The 24,297-nt window shown below is 35.0% G+C and overlaps 1 pseudogene; it reads left to right on the top strand.

The window, feature by feature from the left end:
• Window positions 1–1,458: 1,458 nt before the first annotated feature.
• Window positions 1,459–10,695, top strand: LOC143548525 (G-type lectin S-receptor-like serine/threonine-protein kinase At4g27290; annotated as a pseudogene).
• Window positions 10,696–24,297: the final 13,602 nt, after the last annotated feature.

Below are 24,297 nucleotides of genomic sequence, written 5' to 3' on the forward strand. Positions count from 1 at the left end.
AGCGCACACTAGAAAGTGCTTCGAAAGGTGTCAGCAGGTGCGCGGAGCCGGAGCCCCCAACTGGTAGACGGTTCCTTTTCCCCAGATCAATGAAGAAGGGAGAACTTGATTCTTCCGAAGAACTGGAAGCGAAGCGCTATGCCGGGGCGGGGGGACGGGAAATTCAACTCAACTCAACCATCGCTGACTTTAACCACCGACATATCGTTCGTCGTCGTAAGTTAAGTCTCTTTCATTACTTAATCTCGTTTTTATGCAACACTGTCTGAATCTGATTTGGGTTTTTGATATATATGATTAATAATGTACCAAACTTACGTACGCATCTTACAGAAACCCTTTTTAACTCCATTTTATTTGAAATTAATAGCTTAATAATGTTGGAAGAGCAGGTCGGCATCTGCATTGCCACACTCATATTTGGTTTTGTTTTTTTTTTTGGTTGCGTATTAAAAACTAAAAAGATGGTTTTCAAAAGTAAGAAATCAAAGCTTTTTTTTTTTTTTTTTTGCTTTTGAAATAACAAATTACAAATTTACCCATAACAAATATATAAGATTGCCCTTTTAGCTTTCCAATCACAAAACTATTCCGAACACTTTTCTTAAATACTACGTTTGAAAAAACCATAAGTAAATAAAATTATTTTCCAAAAGCACTTTTGGAGTTAAATAAGCTTAGCCAAACACTTTCTTTGTACTTTATAGGACTAGCAAACGGGTCTGGTTAGGGCTGGTCGGGTCGATTAAAAAAAGGTTAATTTGGTTTGGGACGGGTCAGAACTAGTTTCGGGTTAGAACGGGTTCACCTTGGAACAGGTTTCAGGTCGAAACGAGTTGGTGCGACTTCTTTTTTTAAATACCGTACATTTCAGCTTTGCTTCTGGTTTTCAGCACCGGTTACCCACGTTTAGGCGTCGGTCACACGAGTGACATAGGTTGCGCGTCTTTAAATGCTGGCCATGCCACGTGCATTTTGGTGCTGCTTATGCGTGCAGAGCCGGTTACACGTACCGGGACCGGAAAACGCCCGTTCAGCACTATGTAACGCGTGTAACCGGCCTGGGACGCGCTTAACTTAGTGCTTGATGCATAACTGGCTCCACACGAGTATTATTAGGGTTTATTTACTTTTTAAAGAATATTAAGTTTCAGCATGGTGTCTCAACATTTTTAGTTGGAAAACATGAATGAAAGCAGCTGAAGTATGAGGACCCATCATTATGCTATAAATAATGCTATGGATATAAGACCATGTCATATTGTCAACTCAACAAATACAAGCCTTCAAGCATTTATAGCAAAGCCTTAACAAACGGTTATCATGATACGACTATATGGATAGATTTAATCTTTTGTGGGTCTATGTTCATTTAATGATCAAAATAATTGAACCCAAATATATTATGTCTCAACTTACACAATTCTTTAGTTAAACCGACGACTGCAAACCGCATCAATGAGTGTTTTTTCGCAACTTCTGTTGTTTTCTGGCACTTTGTTCTTGATGCTATCAAGTTATGCTGCAGTGGACACGATAACTGCAGGTCAAACACTCAGAGATAATGATACACTTGTTTCAGCTGATGGAACATATGAGTTGGGCTTCTTTAGCCCTGGTAACTCGAGGAACCGATACTTGGGGATATGGTATAAGAAAATATCTCCACAGACGGTTGTATGGGTTGCTAACAGAGAAGCGCCACTCATCGGTACCACAGGCGTGCTCAGAGTCAATAACAATGGAAAGCTACTGCTGTTTAGTGACAATAATAATAATACCATGATCTGGTCTACCAGTTCGTCAGTATCGGTCAGTAATAATAACCTTGTAACAAAGCTTCTTGATTCTGGTAACCTTGTTGTCTATGATAGTAATACTAATAATAATAACAATAATAATATTAGCACTGACCAAGATTTCATTTGGCAAAGCTTTGATTATCCAACCGACACGTTGCTAGCCGGAATGAAATTTGGGAAGGATTTGGTAACGGGCCTAGACAGGCGCTTGACATCTTGGAAAAGTATGGATGATCCTTCTTCGGGTCTGTATGTAAGTTGGATGGATACAAATGGATATCCACAAGCGTTTCAAAGGCGAGGTTCGGTTTTACAGTTGAGGTTTGGACCATGGACTGGTGTTAGGTTTAGTGGCTTTCCTAGTAAGCCAAATCCGATATACACGTATGATTTTATCTTCAATGAAAAAGAGGTGTATAGTATATTTCATCTTATTAACAGCGCGGTTATGTCACGGGTGTATATAAGTCCAGAAGGAAACGAAATGCGGTTGAACTGGATGGACCCTGCCCAAGGTTGGATGCCATATTTGGCCACAACGGTTGATATGTGTGCCCAATATGGACTTTGTGGTGCATTCGGTATATGTAACATTAACAGTTCACCTGTATGCGGTTGTTTGGAAGGGTTTGAACCAAGATATCCGGTACAATGGAATGCGGGAAATTGGTCAGGCGGTTGTCAACGTGAAAAGCCATTAACTTTTGGGAATGAAGACGGATTTCGAAAACTTTCGGGTGTGAAACTGCCAGACACTCGACGTTCTGTTGGGTTTAATACGGGTGTTGCCCCGGCCCGTCTTGGGTTGGGCAGTTGAAGACTAGAAGGGTTGAATGGGCTAGCCACCCACTCAATTTTAGTGGCCCGTTTTATATTATTTCTTGTAACTTATGGAGAAAGAAATAAACCCTAGTTAGCCTCCCTATATAAACAATGTTGTATCTTGTAATTTCTTTAACACCTCAATAAAAGAAGAGACCCTGTTCGTTGCCCGTGGACGTAGGTTACACACCGTGACCGAACCACGTAAATCCCGTGTTCATCTTTATTGCTTTACGATTATTATTATTATTATTGTGTTTTGAATCTGTGTTTCGTAAACCCCACTGCCACCACCAAAAGCATATTTATATTGTTTTGTTTGGAAGATTGTGTGCTTGTGAAAAGCCACTGCCATATAACAATTATTATTACATGATAGGAATGTGTGTGATTGGAATTTGTTATATGTGTTCTTGAGTTATACTGCCGCCGCCATTATTGTTTAATATTGAAATTGTCATTGCAAAGTCAAAGCAGTGTATATCAAGTTTGACCCTCTCATTCAGAAAAGAAGCGGAATCAGGTTCATTGCTTTCGTTTCAGTTTTCTGTTTGGGTTATTTATTGGTTCAGTTTTACTTCTCGTTTATCCGCTGCGTTTACGTATTATTGTTCGTTTTAGAAATCAATTAGAAATACCGTTGTATTGTATTGATTTCTGTCACCCTATCCGACTCCTTTCGGGTCAGCCGCGTACACGTAATACCTAACAAGTGGTATCAGAGCCAGTGTTGGCTCTCACTCTTTGATCTCCGGTATTATGGCTGATGAGGGTAAAACGAAAATCGAGAAGTTCGATGGACAAAACTTTGGATGGTGGAAGATGCAAATCACGGATTTGCTAATACAGAAAGATCTAGATGTGGCTTTGGAGGAACCGCCAGAAAAGATTACAGATGAGTGGAAAGCTATTGACAAGAAGGCGAAGTCAACAATTAGGCTTGCCTTGTCTATGAACGTGGCGTACAACATCTTAGACGAAACCACAGCGCGTGGAATCATGGAGGCGTTGTCAAACATGTATGAGAAGCCATCATCTGCAAATAAGGTGTTCCTAATCCGGGAGTTGGTAAACACACGCATGAAAGAGGGAGGTTCTGTTACCGAACACATATACACCTTCAATTCTCACCTGAGACGTTTATCATCGGTGAAGTTCAAGATTGATGATGAATTGCAAGCTTGCCTACTTTTGTCTTCATTACCTGACAGCTGGTCAGGAACTATCACTGCAGTCACCAGTTCAGTTGGTTCGGATGCCTTGACTTTCAACAAAGTTCGTGACCTGATTTTGAATGAAGATTCTAGAAGGAGGAATAATGGAGAATCATCAAGCACTTTGCTAAGTGCTGAAGGTAGAGGGAGAAGCAAGAACAAAGGAGGCAACAGGGGTAGATCAAAATCTAAGAAAAGAAGCAAGTCTAGACCAAGAAAAGATATTACCTGCTGGAATTGCCAGGAGAATGGGCATTTCAGAAGTCAATGTACCAACCCTCCAGCACCTCAACAGAAAAAGGAAGTAAAATCTACTTCGGAAGTAAATGCTGCTACAAATGAAGTTTCAGATTATGAAGCCCTAGTCTGTTGTGTTGAGAACACAGTTGAGTCTTGGATCATGGACTCTGGTGCGTCTTTCCATGCCACGTTTAGCACAAAGAGCCTAATGAATGTTAGAACAGGAAACTTTGGTAAAGTCCGTTTGGCGAATAATGAGGCTCTAGATATTACCGGGATGGGGGATATCGACTTGAAGACTTCTTTAGGAACTACATGGACTCTGAAAGATGTCAGAATAATTCCTGGGTTAAGGAAGATGCTGATTTCTATTGGGCAGCTTGATGTTGAAGGTTATAGTGTTACTTTCAGAGGAGGGCAATGGAAGGTCATAAAAGGTAACTTGGTAATTGCTCGCGGGAAGAAAAAGGGTACGTTGTACGTGGCAGAAATCTCAGCGGGAGAGGTGAATTCAGTGGCTAGTGGACCGAGTCCATCATGTTTGTGGCATCAACGACTCGGCCACATGAGTGAGAAAGGTTTGAAGATACTGGCAGAGAAAGGAAAATTTCCTGATTTGAAAAAGGTGGAACTTGATACAGGGTTCTGTGAACCTTGTGTGCTTGGCAAGAAGAAACGGGTCACCTTCATAAAATCAGGAAAAACACTTAAAGCAAAGAAACTTGAGCTCGTTCATACTGATGTGTATGGACCAACACCAGTATCATCATTAGGAGGCTCCAACTACTACGTTACTTTCATTGATGACGCTACACGGAAGCTATGGGTCTATTTTCTCAAAAACAAGTTCGAGGTATTTGAGATTTTTAAGAAATGGAGGGCAGCCGTGGAGATGGAAACGAATCTGAAAGTGAAGTGTTTAAAGTCTGACAATGGTGGGGAGTACATCAGCAAGGAATTCGTTAATTACTGTGCTGAGAGGGGTATAAAGATGATTAATACCGTTCCCGGTACGCCACAGCAGAATGGAGTAGCCGAAAGAATTAATAGGACACTGAATGAAAGAGCTAGGGCAATGAGGTTAAATGCAGGGCTTCCAAAGACCTTCTGGGCAGATGCAGTCAACACTGCTGCATATCTTATAAATAGAGGACCGTCAGTTCCTCTTGGATTCAGACTTCCAGAGGAAGTATGGAGTGGAAAAGAGGTTAAATTCAAACATCTTAAAGTGTTCGGTTGTGATGCTTACATTGGGATAAAAGATACTGAGAGGGACAAGCTTGACCCTAAGGCGAAGAAGTGTACTTTTATAGGCTATGGAGACGCAAAGATGGGCTATAGGCTTTGGGATCCAGAGGCCAGAAAGGTATGTCGGGCTCGTGATCCGGTTTTTAATGAAGCAAGACTTTACAAAGATAGAAAGTCATTCACACAAGAAGTTGATAAAGAACATGTAGAGTTTGAAGATTCAAGTGAGAAGGTTGATAGTCAGAGCTCCGAAACATCAGAAGAGGTTTTGGAAGAAAATGCAGATGAATTTGAGGATTTCTCTGACAGTGGGAGTTCAGAGCCTAATACTGAACAGTCTCCACTAGAACAAGAAATGATTACACCTCAGCTAGAGGTTAGGAGGTCTTCCAGAACCATTAGACCTCCTAAGAGATATTCTCCTTCTGTTAATTACCTTCTACTGACAGAGAATGGTGAACCACAGTGTTACTCTGAAGTAATGAGCTTGAAAGACTCGTCTCAGTGGGAGAAAGCGATGAGAGAAGAGATGGATTCACTTAACAAGAACGAGACTTGGGTTCTTACAAAGCTTCCGGCCGGGAAGAAAGCTCTTCAGAACCGATGGGTATTCAGGATCAAGGATGAAAGTGATGATACAAAGAGATACAAAGCACGATTGGTAGTGAAAGGGTTCCAACAAAAGCATGGGGTTGATTATAATGAGATATTTTCCCCTGTGGTAAAAATGACTACAATCAGACTGGTGCTTAGTATTGTGGCTGCAGAAAACTTACATCTGGAGCAGTTGGATGTGAAGACAGCTTTTCTGCATGGTGACCTTGAGGAGGATATCTACATGGCACAGCCAGAGGGGTTTCAAACAGTTGGTAAAGAAAGCATGGTGTGCAAGTTAAAGAAGAGTCTTTATGGGTTGAAGCAGGCGCCCAGGCAGTGGTATATCAAGTTTGATGATTTTATGGGCAGGAATGGATACAAAAGATGTGAGATGGACCACTGTTGTTATCTCAAGAAATTCGCCAGTTCTTATATCATTCTACTGTTGTATGTAGATGATATGTTGATTGCCGGTTCAGACATGTCAGAGATTAATAAGTTGAAGCGACAGATGTCTGAAGAATTTGAAATGAAAGATTTAGGTCCAGCCAAGCAAATTCTTGGCATGAGCATCACCAGAAACAAGAAGGACAGTTCTCTAACTTTATCTCAGGAGAAATACATATGGAAGATTTTAGAGAAGTTTAACATAAGCGATGAGAAAACCGCTACTCGAAGTACACCTATGGGTAGTCATATTAAACTTTCTAAGGATCAGTCTCCTAGTACTGATGGAGAAAAGGCAGATATGGCAAAGATTCCTTATGCATCTGCAGTGGGTAGTCTTATGTATGCAATGGTATGCACGAGACCTGATATCGCTCACGCAGTGGGAGTTATTAGCAGGTTCATGTCAAATCCAGGGAAAGCACATTGGGAAGCAGTGAAGTGGCTGCTTAGGTACCTAAAGGGAACTTCAAAGATGGCGTTATGCTTTAAAGGCAAGAATGCAATTCTTAAAGGGTTTTCAGATGCTGACTTGGGCGGATGTAAGGAGACTTATAAGAGTACTACGGGATATGTGTTCACTATGGGGGATACTGCAATCTGTTGGAAGTCTAGACTGCAAAAGAGTGTGGCACTCTCAACCACAGAAGCTGAGTATATGGCAGCTGCTGAAGCGAGTAAAGAGCTTGTTTGGTTGAGGACTTTCTTAGAGGAGTTAGGCAGGGAACAAACAGATTATCCATTGTACTGCGATAATGAAAGTGCTGTGAAATTAGCCAAGAATCCTGTGTATCATGGTAAAACAAAGCACATTCATATGCGTTATCATTACATTCGGGGTTTAGTCAGTGATGGGACTATTCGGTTGGACAACATTAGGGGAGACAGGAATCCGGCGGATATGTTTACCAAGGTTGTGACCTTGGACAAACTGAAGCTATGTGTAGCTTCAGTTGGTCTCCAGGAATAGTGTTGAGGAGGTGGCGACGAACAGGTTGAAGACAAAAGATTACAGGTACGGGTGTGTTTACAGGTGGAGCAAGTGAAGACGTTCCGAGGCTCCAAGTGGGAGATTGTTGGGTTTAATACGGGTGTTGCCCCGGCCCGTCTTGGGTTGGGCAGTTGAAGACTAGAAGGGTTGAATGGGCTGGCCACCCACTCAATTTTAGTGGCCCGTTTTATATTATTTCTTGTAACTTATGGAGAAAGAAATAAACCCTAGTTAGCCTCCCTATATAAACAATGTTGTATCTTGTAATTTCTTTAACACCTCAATAAAAGAAGAGACCCTGTTCGTTGCCCGTGGACGTAGGTTACACACCGTGACCGAACCACGTAAATCCCGTGTTCATCTTTATTGCTTTACGATTATTATTATTATTATTGTGTTTTGAATCTGTGTTTCGTAAACCCCACTGCCACCACCAAAAGCATATTTATATTGTTTTGTTTGGAAGATTGTGTGCTTGTGAAAAGCCACTGCCATATAACAATTATTATTACATGATAGGAATGTGTGTGATTGGAATTTGTTATATGTGTTCTTGAGTTATACTGCCGCCGCCATTATTGTTTAATATTGAAATTGTCATTGCAAAGTCAAAGCAGTGTATATCAAGTTTGACCCTCTCGTTCAGAAAAGAAGCGGAATCAGGTTCATTGCTTTCGTTTCAGTTTTCTGTTTGGGTTATTTATTGGTTCAGTTTTACTTCTCGTTTATCCGCTGCGTTTACGTATTATTGTTCGTTTTAGAAATCAATTAGAAATACCGTTGTATTGTATTGATTTCTGTCACCCTATCCGACTCCTTTCGGGTCAGCCGCGTACACGTAATACCTAACACGTTCATGGTATAATCTGAGCATGAACCTTAGAGAATGTAAGCAGGCATGTAACGGGAACCGTTCGTGTACAGCTTATGGAAATATGGATATTAGAAGAGGTGGAAATGGATGCTTGCTTTGGTTTGATGATCTGATGGATATTAGAGAACATAATGAAAATCAAGAACTTTACATAAGAATAGCCTCATCCAAGTTATCAGGTATGCATCAAGCTTATATCTTAGACATTATTTATGCGATTGTTTACCTAGAACCGGAGTCAACATATCGTTGTTTATATGCCTTTCAGCTATGCACTCTCGCTTTAACAGGAAAGTAATCATAGCGGTGGCTGCAACTATGGTTGGTTTGGTTCTTGTAGGCGTGAGCGTGACTATGGGAGTGTATGCTTGGAAGAAGAAACCGTCTCCTACTCGAAAGCAAGGTACTGCAATATGTGTGTGTGTAAACATATGGTTGTGTATATGCCTTGTGTGTACTGAAATAATCGTACGTATCGCTTTTTAGGTAATCTAGTAAAAACGCTTTCTGAAGATTATACTGGAGGGGCCAGGGAAACGATTTCGAGTTGCCATTTTTCAGTTTTTCTGAATTATCTAAGTTGACCAATAACTTCTCAGTCAACAATAAGCTTGGAGAAGGTGGCTTTGGTACTGTTTACAAGGTAACATAATAATATATTCATGCATATTTGTCTTGATGCTAATGATCATGTTTGTAATATCTTAAGGGTGTAATGGAAGACGGGCGAGAAATAGCAGTGAAGCGGTTATCAGAAACATCTACACAAGGACTTGACGAGTTTGTAAACGAGGTTAGGTGTATTCACAGGCTTCAGCATCGAAACCTTGTGAAACTTTTAGGATTTTGTGCTCAAAAACATGAAATCATGTTGGTTTATGAATACATGCCCAATAGAAGCCTAGATACATTTTTATTTGGTAAGAATCTCTTTGATTGATGTACTCATTTCATCCGAATTAAATTCGATAGTTAATTTTGTGCAGATGAGACTCAAAGTTTAATACTTGATTGGAATAAAAGGTTCCACATCATCAACGGAATTGCTCGAGGGCTTCTTTATCTACATCAAGATTCCCGCCTTCGTGTCATACATAGAGATCTAAAAGCCGCCAATATTTTGCTGGACAATGACATGAACCCGAAGATATCAGATTTTGGGCTTGCTAGAAGATTCAAAGGTTATGAGACTCGGGCTAAGACAAAGAATGTGGTTGGCACTTAGTAAGAATCTTGAACCAAATCTCACTCTCTGTTAACTTAGAATTAGTCAAGAAATCTATGTAATTTATGAGTCAAAATTAGAAAGTCAAAACAAGGTTTAAAAAGTCAAACTGGAATGCCCAAGTTAGAAAAAAAAAAAAAAAAAGAAGACTCGGGTTTTAGGAGCCGACGTTTAGATGTGGATAAATTTAATATGCTCAGTTGCTCATACTAATGGATTTGTCAAATTCTTTGCAGTGGTTACATTCCTCCAGAGTATGCAGTTCATGGAGTTTTCTCTGTAAAGTCAGATGTTTTTAGCTTCGGTGTTTTAGTTTTGGAAATTGTAAGCGGGGTGCGGAACCGAGAATTCTCTTCTCACGAGCACCGTGACAACCTTCTTGGACACGTAAGTTCACTACACAGTGATCAAACTTGTTCATTATTTCATAAATGATTCTAGTCTAACTTGAATATTATACTTAGAATTTACTAAATCTGATATATGTTAGGCGTGGAGACTTTATAACAATGGCAAGAGTCTTGATCTGGTTGGTGTAGGGGTATGGTACTAAACCCGGTTTTACGACCCTAAATTTATTATGTTCGGCTTATTTTATTATATGGACTAATACAATGTTATTGGGCTGAGGGGGTTTTGTGGAGGTAACCCTAACTGGGCTAGGCCCATTAGGGTACCATGATGGTGGCCATGAGGCTCTCTATATAAGGAGGTCTCCACCTCCTTATTAAGAGGTCATGCTCAATAAGAGCCACCACCACTTTTTTGTGTCTGTAAACAATAGATCTTTTAGATTTCTTAGCAGTCACCTCCACACCCCCGAAAAACCATTGCAGGTCTCAAGCAACCGGAGAAGAAGATCAAGACGTGGTTCGTTCATCTCGAAAATCCGTGGAAACATCGTCATGGATCAGGTCAGATTCATTTCATGCTTCGACATTGGCGCAACGTTTACTTGACTCTTGTGTCGTCTCTGAGGTACAGAGATCGATACACATTGGTCTGTTATGTGTGCAAAATCATGCAGAAGATAGGCCAACAATGTCATCGGTGGTATTAATGTTGGGCAATGATGGTGTATTGCCTCAGCCTAAACCACCTGCATTTTTCACCGAGCCTGAGCTCGACCAGAGTGCACACACGACACAAGAACCTTCGGTTAATATTGTGACTATTTCATTAACAGGTCGATAGAGTGAGTTTTTGTGTCGAAGTTCATAAACCATACAATATTTCAATACATCTTCCCTTTTGTTGCATGGCAATTGTCATTTTTTCAAGATTCAACTGTCACTTAAAGAAAATCAAGTTTTTAATTTTTTATGAAAAGAAGTGGTATCCATCCAGAAATTTCATATTTTAGTTTGAACTTAATGAACTTCCAAGTCAACATGTTTGAACACAGTTTAAGGAGAAGTTGAAAGTTGAAACTAAGATGAATCTTTTCATGTCAATTTCGGTTTGAAATATATATATATGTTTGGTTTTTAATGGTCCAACATGTAGCTTTGGCTTTACCATTAATTTGGATATCAAAAGTCAGCACGATTGCTTCTCATATTCCAAACCCGTCTCAGGAAATTCATCATTGAATATTTAACACAAAAATAGCACACTTATGTAACCAAAAGTCCAAAACCAAAAGGCATTTGGCCTAGCCACCTAGCATTACCAATGTGTTTGTGTTGATAAGGCTTTATATATATATTTTTAAATGAGTGTTTAAGCCCTATAGTTGTCCAAAACAAAAAAGTATAATTTAAGAGTAGATTTAGGTGCTATTTTTGTTTTTCTGTAAAGGCCAACGGGCTTTTTTGTCTGCGCAGACATTGTCATCTGCATACTGTTTGTTTTCTCAAAGATGTTTCACTAAAAAACGTCTGCGCAAGCTCTTCTTGATGCAGACTTGGCTCATCAACTTTTGAGATATTTTAAGGTCTGCAGGGGGTTAAAACACCACACCCTACCAACACCCACTGTCCACCATCACCACCACCCACCATCACCGTCCACCACCCACCGACCGTCCGCAATCACCACCGTCCACCACCACCCACTCACTGTCTGCCACTACCATCGTCCACCACCCACCACCACCGTCCACCACCACTGTCCACCAACCACCACAGCCTTCTACCACCACTAGTACCGCCACCGTCCACCACCATTGCCACTATCACCATACAACACCACCACCACCACCCACTACATAGTTCGTACACCACCACTAGTTTATTTTAGCAATCTACAGACGTTAAAAACAAACAGTCTTCTTCTTACAAACTGCAGAGATTTGGTTCACCTTTTCTTTTACAGATGTCTGCAGATGTGGTCCACAGACCGCAGACATTTTACCTCCAAAAAAACAAACAGCACCTTAGAGTGCGTGTGTTACAATTATTAAAAAAAACTTAAAATTTCCAGTAGGCAGAAAATTTTTAAAAGTATTATCAGTTGAAGCCAACAAAAATCGCAGAATAAGAACTTAAGATTTAAAAAGGAACAAAACAAAGTAGCAAGACTGAGTTTTAGGATTGAAGAGCAACAACGACATTTAACTAATGGGCGATGCAGGCACTTGCTTAAGGGCGATAGCTGCATGGCAAAGAACTAGGCAGTGGCCTGTACGACCATAAAGTTACTAGTCTACGATAATAGCACCCCAAACCCCAGCACGATAATGGCTAAGTGATAAGGAGGTGAGAATATATTTTTTATATGCCACACGCCCCTGATTTACTCCAGGACATGTGATTCACCTCCTCATGTTGATCGTGGTATCGATCGGCGAGGAACGCTCAATGATGGCGTACACTATTTTTTCAATAAGACCCAAACTACCTCAGATGCAAAATAGGGTCCACCATTTTTCCAGTATTTAAAAGTTTTAGTCATGTGACTTTTTTAGTTTCTATACCAATTTAGTTAAGATGAATTGCAACATGTCGAAACAAATATAAGAATATAAGATGGACTGAAGTAGCAAAAAGATAACACAAGCAAACAATTGTTAACGAACACTTTTTTTTTGTTCTATTGTGTACCATGATGAAAAATATACAAACTTGAACAAAAACAATTTATCACTCAGATCTTCGCTTGAACCATCAAAGGTGATCAATGAACCTTTTTTTTTTGGGTATGCGACACAAACATTTGACTTAGTTAGTTGCGCGTGCCCTGACTCAAGCGTGTGGCATGCCACGAACTTGCTTAAGGACCAAAAATTATCAGCACACCGTTCAACATTGGTTGTCTTTTGAGTGTGAGCTCATATTAAACCCCAATACCACATGGTGTGTGTAATTGACGACAACCGGTGGCCTCTTGAGCTAGTGGCATTAGGTGTTTATTCTCATTAAAATTGTGAGTTTAAAGTCCCACAAGTTAGGCCATTAAATCAAATTTAGGAGTATTTTTTTAAGGATATATTTTGTTCAGGGTTTAAGATAGATAAAAAAAATCTAATTAATGACACTTTGAAATAAACACATAACTCGATGACATCACATTCAGGACACGTCTAAGGAAAAGTATTTCACGTCTTCAATAAAGTTAAGCATAGTAACACGCTTCTCTTGCTAACGATATTATAATTGACGTGAGGAATCAACATGAATTGCTATATATACCAATCTATATATGAATATTCATCAACACTTATTTTTAATCAACTACAGAAACGAGACATACATGATATAATGATATTTTGTTGTAGATATTATGCTCCTAACTTTCGGATAAATTATCATTACATTGTTCATGATGTTACACCTCACTTGTTCATGAAAATAATTAAAGTGTGGTGTACCACCTTTCCTTTTATGTGTGCATCTGTCTGTCTGAAAATGATGCCACTCATGATTATTGTTCTCATGCATGCATGACATGTTGGTGTACACTATTCATAAAAAAATAACTTGACAGTAAGTATTAAGAGATTGAAACGAGATACATGCTCTAGTTGTTAGTTTTCTGTAGTCCATAAAATATATAAACTACTTTTTGGGGAATGTTAAAATATAAAGGGGGACAAAAATGAAAAGAGTAAGAAGGATTTGTGGTCATATAAAAAACTCCTAAAAATATTCCAAAAAATTAATAAAAAAATCATAACTCAAAATATAAATAAAAAATGAAAAAGTTAAAAAAAACAAAAATATTTCCCTCGTCATTCTCGTTCAAAAAAAAACCCCCGAAAAGACACAATGCAGAGACAAAAGACACAATGACAAAAATGAACAAAAGACACAATTATAACTAAAAAAAGACACAATAAATCGTAAATATAACATAATGTCAAACAAAATATAACACAATGTTGACTAATATAAGACAATATCAAGAAAAAAAGACACAATGTCAAGGAAAAAAAGACACAATCAATGACGAAAATGAACACAAAACAGAATAATAAATAAAAAGACACAATGATATTTTTCACCCAACATTGTGGTTTTTGTTTTTGTTTTTTATTTTCAGAACGAGAAAGACGGTGGAAACGCTTTTGTATTTTTACTTTTTTTGTTTTTTTATTAAATTTTGAGTTATGATTATTTATTTATTTATTTTTAATTTTTTTGAAGGGTTTTTTTGTATGGCTATAAATCCTTCTCATTTTTTTGTCTCCCTTGGTAAAATAACTTGACCCACTACTTTTTATCCCTTGTATTATGCGGTGGTTGTTTTACAATAACCATTTATAATATTTATATATTTTTTTGAATTTTAATTTTATTTATTGTAAAAATATTAATAATATACTTAGGATTTTATAATGAAAGATTTTTACAAATAAATGAGATGTTATAACCCGGTTTAAAAGCTATTTGGGTTTGGTGAGACCAATAACTCCTTATTTTATTTTACTATAAAATTGTTTCTTATTTATAAATGATATTTTTTTAATCGAATATTAATTTTTAATATAACCCTATTTTATTTTATTTTCATATCAAATATTTGGAGAGATTAATTTTTAATATAATAAGAAGTTATAACCCGTTTAAAGACTATCTGTGTTTGGTGAGACTCATATCTGTAAAGCAAATAAAGAAAATCTGGTGACATAATAGAGTGTATAGAGCAACCAAAGGGCTTTTAAAAGTTTCGCTTATATATATTTAAAATGTTTATAGTGGAGTCCCATATAACTTATAAAATATAAAATATTATACATGAGGATTCTTAAAATATGGCACGTGGAATCATTTTCATTTGTTTATTATAAGGTCATGTTAGAATTGTCAAAGTACTTGTCATCCTTTTGTAACCTAGCATGAGGTTGCTTCGAAGAAACTCCCGCTACCACGTAAGCCTTACTCATTTATATGACAAGTCATACTACTTAATAATTATTTAAAACTATTATACAAAACGAGATCCATGTTTAGGCGTGAATTTGTGTGTACGGTTGTTTAAAAATATTTGAACCTGATTATCTATCCGAGCTGAAGATCGAAGCATCCCTCGTGAAATTGTAAGAAAGTAAAGAAAACACATACCCAAATGATTCGAAAATTTAAATAAAATACATAGTTTATATACCTAATGTATCTCACTCTCTCTAGTTGTATTGTTGATGATAGTTGTATAATATAGCTTGATTAATGATGTCATAGGCACTATCTTCATCTATACTTTATCTATAATTTAGTTTGTGTTAGTGGTAGTTTTGGCTTAGCGTGTTATTCATGTAATAGACTTTTTTTCTGAGGGGGGTTGTATATGTACTCTTAAGTCTTAAGATGGTCAGTGACATTTTCTAGTTTTTTATTTGACAATTTATTTGTTACTATTATAGTTTCACTAACAATATCATGTTAAGCTAGAGGTCGGGAATCAGGATAGTCTCTCTCTACTGCCAAAAGTAGAGGAAATGCTTACTTTCATCACATGCTCCTCAGGCCTTAGAAATGCTTACCTTAATACTTAATAGTATTAAGATTTGTGATAAAAATGTTCCTCATCAACTAGTTATAAGAATTCTAATGTCAAGTGGACGTTCATGTGGATTTATAGGGTGTGTAAGATAACTGTGAAAAAAGAGGGTAAGGGTAAACTAGTAAAAAAATTCAGAATGGGTCAGGCTAGAATAGGTATTTGTATATAGTTGGATTAAGTTAATTATTCAGGCAAGTCAACGAGCGAATTGGCCTTAACTTAAGTTCAACTCGTTTACATACCGAGCCAATTTGAATAAAGATTTTTTTACGCAAAATTTAACACAGATATAACCGGACCACACACTCAAGATAGCATATCACACACACATCCAAAAATATATTTATAATGCAATTTAAAAGTGTAGTTTTCCTTTCCTCTCTTCTTCTTTCTTTCTTTTTTTTTCTTTTCTTTTCTTTTCTCGTCATAAATTAAAAGTCCAGTCCATGTTCGTCCAGTAGTATCAATTATGTATTCATAGGTCAAATGGTAAATTGATGGCTTCACAATATATATTTACAGAAGGATAACGTTTTCAACATACCATTCATTTAACAATTGTTTCATTAACGGTGTTTGTACAAAAGAAAAAAAATGTTTCATACTAACTTAGGAACAATATCACGAAAAACTCAATTTTCATAAGAGAATTAGAGTTCTTAATACATACATGCAGTATATACATATACTGTGTATATATATAATATATTATGAATTTCCTTAATTATCTAAAAAAAAAATCTCTTATTATCTCTTCTCTATACGTTGAACTCTTATGCTAGTTGTAACCCTCAATTTCTAAGTAAAGTTAAGATGAAAATTTATCATAAACTACTAAAAATTTTTTAACGATCAGCGAATAAAGCCCGCTACCTGGGATACTAATGACAAAAGGCAACCCGATAAGCCCGGAATCACATACACAACTGGGTAACTCAAGCCTAACATCTCCTGTTTCAGGTTAAACCCGTCATTCGAAGACTCACTACAATAACACCTGATCGAGACTGAATTCAAACTCAGACTTGCATTTCCCGGTCCAAAACTATTAAACAAGTGGAATAATTGTTACGGTGGGGTGTTTTGTAAAGTGTAAACACAATTAAGCAACTAATGATGAAGGATTGAAAACGATTAACAAAGACCATACTTTAATTTAACTAAACTAAGCAAAAAATCAATCACAATCCAAATTTAATATTAAAAATTAAAATAATAAACAGAATATTGGTCGGTCCCGTGATCACTGCTGATTCTGACAACGTCACGACGTCATCCCAACACGTATGATCGACATCACGTTATACAAAGTACATTTATTTTATTATATTAATTAGTCACATAGTCATCAGTCAGTCCACACATAATAACATATAACAGTATAACACAACTCTTATTATTAATATTTCATTATTATTATTACACACACATAGATGACCAGTAGTTGCACTTGCATAAAACTTCTACAGAATATGTTGATAGCAATAATAATAACAAGAAGCTGCTTGTAGCTTAATATTATTATTATTATTACTTAGGGTATGGAGAGAGATCGGAAGCGTAGCAGAACGGCGGACGGCGGCGGCGGTGATCGGAAGAAGGAGAGAGAGACCAAAGGAAAGGAGCCGGTGGTGGTGGTGCCGCCGACGAAGGATGAAGTTGATGAGTTCTTTGCTATCTTGCGCCGGATGCGAGAGGCGGTGAAGTACTTCGAGAAAGGTAAGGATCGGTCGGAACCGTCTCGAGAAGCTGCCGAGGGTAAGGTCTGTGAGAAGAGGACTGGCGCCGGAGGTGCGATTTTGGATTTGAATACTGTTCCGGATGACGGAGAGTAGCGGCGGCGCGTGGGGTTTACGGTTGGTGGTTGGGTGCATGTGGCGTATGTTAGTTGTTGGCTATAGTGTGCTGTGTAACTGATTCCGTGGTGCGGGTCAAGTTATCCGGCTGGGATTTGAGTTTGACCCTAGATTGTTGATGTTCATGTTCAAAGTTTGGTATTTTATTATTCTCTTTTGTTACTTTTCTACACTTATTTTTTTTTTGACTAACAAGGAATAAAAGCCCGGTTGCAAAAGATGATCTCGTACGCCTATGATTGCACCCGGCGTGTAGTAGTTCAAGCTTACCGTCTTTTGTTTAAGGTAAAACCTGATTAAGATTGGATTCGAATTTCAAACTTGCAATCTAATTTCAAATCTTTACTTTCACTCCGGTCCAAATTCAAGCGCGGTCGATATTTGTTTAAATTAATTAAGAGCATTTCCAGCACCTTCTCTATCTCTATAATTACACTAAAACACACTAGATTTTCTTTTTCATATACAATTAAACAATAATTTTTGCGTATTTATTATTATCTTTTATCTCCCATCCACTCACAACCACTTTCAAATGTACTAAAAATAAATAGATGATGAATAGCGTACTTTCAAATTGACTTAAAATTACTATTCTCTTTAAAATTTTCTTTTTCCACCGCTTACAACTATCTATAATCCCCTAAAAAGAATTTAAAAAACTCACTCGCGTAATTATAGAGGACTTGCCGGAAATGCTATAAGGAAACATATTGGCCTACCTAATTATTGTTATTAGGTGAGGATGAGACGTCTTCCATGTGTTTAAAAAGTACGTTACTGTTAATTATTCTTTCCATTACGTATCTCCTCGTATGCATTTGATAAAATATAATTAATACGGCATTACTTTTAAATACTTTATAAAAGGCCCTTTATAAAATCATATAATTAATTTAGTTACATATTTTTGCATTATTTTTTTGAAGTATTTTATAAAAAGTATTGATTACATAGATACTTTATAACATAAAAAAGTGTCTTGAGAGACCTTTTGCACAATAATTACACGTTCTATGAGTCCATCCATAATTCCATTAAAAAAAGGAAAACTGTGCACTACATATGTTGTCACGCTCTTTGAAGATTGAACGGTCCACCATTGACTGACTTTGAAGGGTAGATACTTCGGTCTTTAACAGTTGTTAATGTTATGGTCTTAAATACAAACATTAAATGATATTTATTGCATGACCATGTGAGGTACTTTTTTACTACCGTCAATACTTGACAAATGAGTGAGTGTTTATAAAACAGTATATTAATTATTCATCATGATTTTGATGCTATAAGTATGACTCACTTAAGAATATTATCAATAAAGAAATCTACCAATGTAGGAAAATTTTTTGAGTCAGGTTTAGAACCTGATCATAAGATGATAAGACTTAACATCACCTGATGTCGTTGTACCAGAATGCCAACTTTGACACGGTAGGTATTGATAAAGGATTTGAATTACGGATGTACAATGTAACATTAGCATGAAGTGATGAAATTAAAAACTGTTACATATCAATAATTCAAGAATCTTATGTGCAAATGGCAAATTATTTGTAAATTGAATTTCATTTTTTCATCTTATAGCTCATAAAGGCTTGTCGAACCAAAACTAGCAATGTTATCTTTGTCTAAGTGACTATTGTTTTCGTTTTATAATCCTATTTCTCAATAGTTTTGTGGACTCTTCAAATTTTTCAACCACAAAGTTTGGATGTACTTAACAAATAACTTATTTGATTCACTTATATACTAGATCAAAGACTACGCTTAATTTACAAGTACAGGAAAGACAATATATATGGTTTCTAACTTAGAGAACAATAGAACTAAACGAACTCTACGTCAAATAGAATAAGAGTTAATCCACAAGCCTCCCTTGTCTTCGATCTTCATTAAACCAATAGCCAGAGAATGGACCTCCAAAAACCCATCAAACTTTCGTAATAGTTTTTGGTTAGAAATACTGTTTAAGTTAGCAATAAAACCAAGTCATGAACAAAATGCAACATCCCTTTCAACACTTATGCCAACGAACCTACATTTGTCAAACCAATTGAGTTTAAACATAGAATTAGAATCCACACATTTCACTTCCAAAGTTGTTATGTGGAAAGTAACAAGTGGAAGGTCGGAAAGCACTATTAACATGCATTTGCTATCATAATCGTAATGATAATAGTCAAGGTATTTGTTATCATTTCATGTGGAAGTTATTGACATCAAATTGGCCTAATTTCTTCCATAAAAGGCAATTTGGTAATGAGAAAGAATCTTTATGATTCATGGGTCTTTTTTAGCACCATTATGTATATTCATTATTAAGACTTTAAGAGTTTAGGATTCAAAAAATAGATAAACATTAAACTAAAAATTGTACTGCTTGATAGAAGGTTGAATCTCAAACAATAGAAAGCCTAGATCAAACAGACTTCTAAAATGCACACACACTTGATTAAACATAAAGTTCCTAGAGTAGACAAATACAGTTTTACCAGAAGGTAACTAGAATCTCAAACAATAGAAAGCCTAGATCAAACAGACTTCTCACACAAGACGAACGAGCGCGAGAACACTGAAAAGTCATAGTCAAAGATTAGATTGAAACGATAAAAATCTAAAACACAATACTAAAGAATATATATATATATTCTAATAAAGTAAAATAAATGTGGACACTTGTCATGTTTTGGTTAATTCTCACAATCTTTTTTCCTCCAAAACTAATATACCCTACTATATGTAATAAAGCAATAATGATTCACTTTCCTTTTACACTATTTATATAATATCTATATATTTTTATAAATATAAATATTAACATATTATTTTATTATATATTTTAAAATACTTGGTGAATTTCAAAAATCAATAACAAATCATGTTTCTTAAATGAAAATTGTTTCGGGTTTTTTGTGAAACTTAAATTTGATTTTATGGGTCAAAAGTTGGTAAATAGATTGTTTGACACAAGCTAACTGTGTTTAGGTTAAAATTTGTAACGGGTCAAAAATGAAAATTTTGAGTATTTTTAAAAGTTTGAGAATGCAAAATAGATTTATCGTCAAATTTGTTATGGGTTCAAAGTGTTGACTTTAAAATGTCAAAAGTATGAAAGTTAGAAGTTTAAACATGATTCGGGTTTCAAATTTATTTTTAAGGGTATTTTTTGAAATAATCAAAAGGTTCGGGATTTGGCAAACTGACTATTTTTCCATCAACTATTAAAATATAAGAAAAGATTGCGAACACTTTCGACGTGCCACCCCCATGCCGATCAATGCTTATAACTTTTATCAAATTTGAAATGCTTATGTCAACATTAATTTTTCCTTCAATGGTAATCAGAACGTTGTATGGGAAACATATCATGCAAAACTATGCTCAAATGAATATTTACAAAATTAAATGGGTTAACATGTTATTTTTTATGTTGTCAGTATGACAAAGTCGAGAAGCCGTCTGAAACTTATCAAAATCTTTTTCATAGTGTAGCTTAGAAAAACATAGCTCTTGAAGAACATCATTGTTACAATTTAATGTTCTACTTTCCTTTGATGTGTGATAAATATATCAATAAAGGTAATGCTCTTTTTGTATTTAGGTTGAGTGGTTAGAACTACTATCGTATGGGAAGCTTTATTTCCGAAATTGGTTCATAACCAAAAATCTTTCAATTATAAATATGTGGCACCGAGAATGAATTTTTCAATAGAAAGAAGCATTCTCGGGTACGTTTTTGCACAGAAATTTTTTTTATTAAGTTCATTTAAAAAAATCATTTTGTGATATGAATAAAATCAATTTATGTACACATTGTATAGATATAAGCATAGATGTAATACATTTTTTTTCATATACACTATGTAATTATTTTTTTTACTTATAATTTTATAATTTGAATTATCTCGTGGGTGACACGGGCTCTAAAACTAGTATGCATATATATATATATATATATATATATATATATATATCTCTACTTCTACTATTAAATCAATAACTATTTCCATAAATAACATTTATTCTCATAATTTCTTACTAATAAAATAATTCAAAATTAAATTAAATTACATTCAACTTAATTACATTTAAAATATTCTAACTTAGTATACTATTAATATACATATATTTCTTAATGACTTTGGGTTTTCCTTCCAAAGTTTCATGGTAGTTGTTTTTTATTTTGGTTTCATCTAATTCGGTTTTTAGTTTTTATAAATTTTGTTTCGTCTCAGTTTCGTTTCTTTGGATTTTTTTTTTCGTGTTAGTTTCGTTTTAGATGGGTTTAACTTTATTCAGTTTTTCGTTATGGTCAACAAATCAACATAAAAAGGTATCGATTCCGTTCGTGTTTCAACGAGTCTTTTTAAAATCGTATTGATTAGGTTCGAGTCATACAGGGTCAGTTTTAGAATATATCAATTTGGTTTATGCTAAAATGGGTCATTCTTAAACGTATCGATTTGATTCTGGTCAAAACAACCCATTTTAAAAAGCTTTCTATTTGGTTCTGATTCTTAAATGCGCTTTGCACGTGCTTCAATTTATTAGGGTGTACGACTTTTTCACATGAAATGTAAAACATTATTCGTAGTCAGTTAGTCACTATGTTTGTTACATTGTTGTATTAATGTTCATGTCATCAACTGTGTTCCTGGTCTAAAAAGAAAGAAGCCTGAATCATTCTTGGATGTTTATAGGAAATCTTTTCTTGATGCTTATTTTATGATTTGTTTGCTTTCAAGACTAATGTTAATGAAGTTTGTTTGTTTCTATTGATATTATTTTTTAAAGTTTATGTTTTAAAGTTTCAAACGGTCTTCGTAAACTTTCTACTATGTAAAGTGATTATTTGTAAATTTATGTATTTCAGTACTCTGTACGCGTATAAATATGAATTGCAATTAAACATCTTGTTGTTGTCTCAAAAAATATATTAAAAAATAACTTGTCGTTTGAAATTATATATGTGTTTACTTAACGATTTCTATATTTCCACCCGTGTCGTGCAGTCGTGCACGGGTCAATACCCTAGTATACTACTAAAACAATATGTTTTGCTTATTTTCTATTGGTCCATTTGATTAACTTCGATATATACAATGTATTCTAAGAATTTGTTGATAATAAAATAATTCAAAAATAAATTACATTCAACATAACATAATTGAATTCTCTAGACCCATTAAATTAAAAAAAATGTTTGACAATTAATAACAATAATAATTAAATAATTTATAGGTTTCAACTCTCCTATTTTTGTTGCATATTTATAAAATCATTTTTACATTAAAAACCGTTTGACCACTAATAACAATATTAATTAGATTAACTATAGGTTTCAACTTTCTTATTTTTGTTGCGTATTTCAAATTTTAAATTTATGTGCAAACTGATTACCTTGAATGAAATTGAGAATAACATTTATTTTTAAATTAACCAACAAAAAATATTTATGGTATTACCCCTCTCTATATACTTTCAGTTTTACACAAGAAATTTCACACCACGCCTTTTCAGCTATCAAATTCTGTAATTTCGCATTTCTTTGTAAGCTTCATTTGATTTATTCAAATTATTTCATTCAATCATCTTATTGATATTGTTCATATATTTTAATTATTATTAATTTAATACTTTGTTTGTATTCTTATTATTTTATTACAAACAACACAGTGGAGCCAAAATATATATATATATATATATATATATATATATATATATATATATATATATATAACCATGTTTAATGAGCTGGATATGCTTAAGAATGATTGCTTTCTCAAGGTTCATATATTGAAGTTATTGCGTCTAAAGGCCAATAAAAAAATCCGATGAATGTTGATGAAGGAGTGATGTTTGGCACCTCAAAGGTTGATATGTGATGGACGTTAGTGGCTCACAATAAATGCAACGTTTGAAGACATTTTTTTTTGCCTTTCAGTTTGAGTGTGTTTTGTTTTCTAAGACAATTTCCTCATGTTTCCAATTTGATTTGATTTGTGTTGGATTTTTATATATCGTAAGAATTTATGGTTTGTTTTATAATTTGGTATTTTATATTCTAAGGTAATATGTCGATATCTAAGTCTTTAACATACCTGGTGTTTAGAAAGTAAATGATTTTTTGAATTTGTTACATGTAATTGTTTTAATTCTCTTACTTTTCAAAACATACTTTTATAACATTTGCATTTTGTTGTCTTCTTTATGTGTTAAAAATTAGATCATTTACCAATGGTATATGTTTTTCCAAATCATTAGTAATATTAAACATTTTATTGAAGTTAATACAGTGATCGCCTCGATAATTTGTACTCAACATGTTATCTACTATTTGTTAATCAACAAAAAATTTTTTATACTCACAAAAACTGTGAGTAGCGAAAATGGATTATTTATAACTATAAGGTGTGATGTTCATAACAAATTTTTAATTCATGCTGGTTAAATATGTAGTCTATTGGACCTTAGTTAATTTTTCTTATTAACCGTCTCTTTGATTTCCTAGTTAAATATAAATATGAACTCATAGTAGACACGCACCATTGCTTTACACTAACTACACACTTGTTAGTTTATAAATTTTAAATTTTTAACTTTTAATTGTGTTTCTAAACATTGTATTTTGTATCTTATTTTGATTTATCTTTATGTTTGACAATTATTTCTTTTCGTACAAGTATTATTTACAACTAAATATCATATTGTCATCCCAGAAAACATATTATAAATTACAATATAATATAAAACTATATATGTTTGTTAGACGATTTCTATACGTCCACCCGTGTCGTGCACGGGTTAATAACCTAGTGTGTATATATATATATATATATATATAAGGGAAAGTAAATATTGGGCTGTTATACATATAAGCTATATGTGAAACCATCAAAACTAAGTGAATCTAATTAAATCATTGTTTTCTAATTTTTTTTTATCTCCAGGTCAATCTTCTATTTTTAATCTCCAATGAAGATCGTAGTTGTTCAATTGATGCCGCCGATTGATCACTCTTACTTGATCGGTAAT

The sequence above is a fragment of the Bidens hawaiensis genome, unplaced genomic scaffold, assembly GCF_021521415.1.
Source record: "Bidens hawaiensis isolate Kalapana, Puna unplaced genomic scaffold, B.hawaiensis_p1.1 tig00015194_1, whole genome shotgun sequence".
NCBI lineage: Eukaryota > Viridiplantae > Streptophyta > Magnoliopsida > Asterales > Asteraceae > Bidens > Bidens hawaiensis.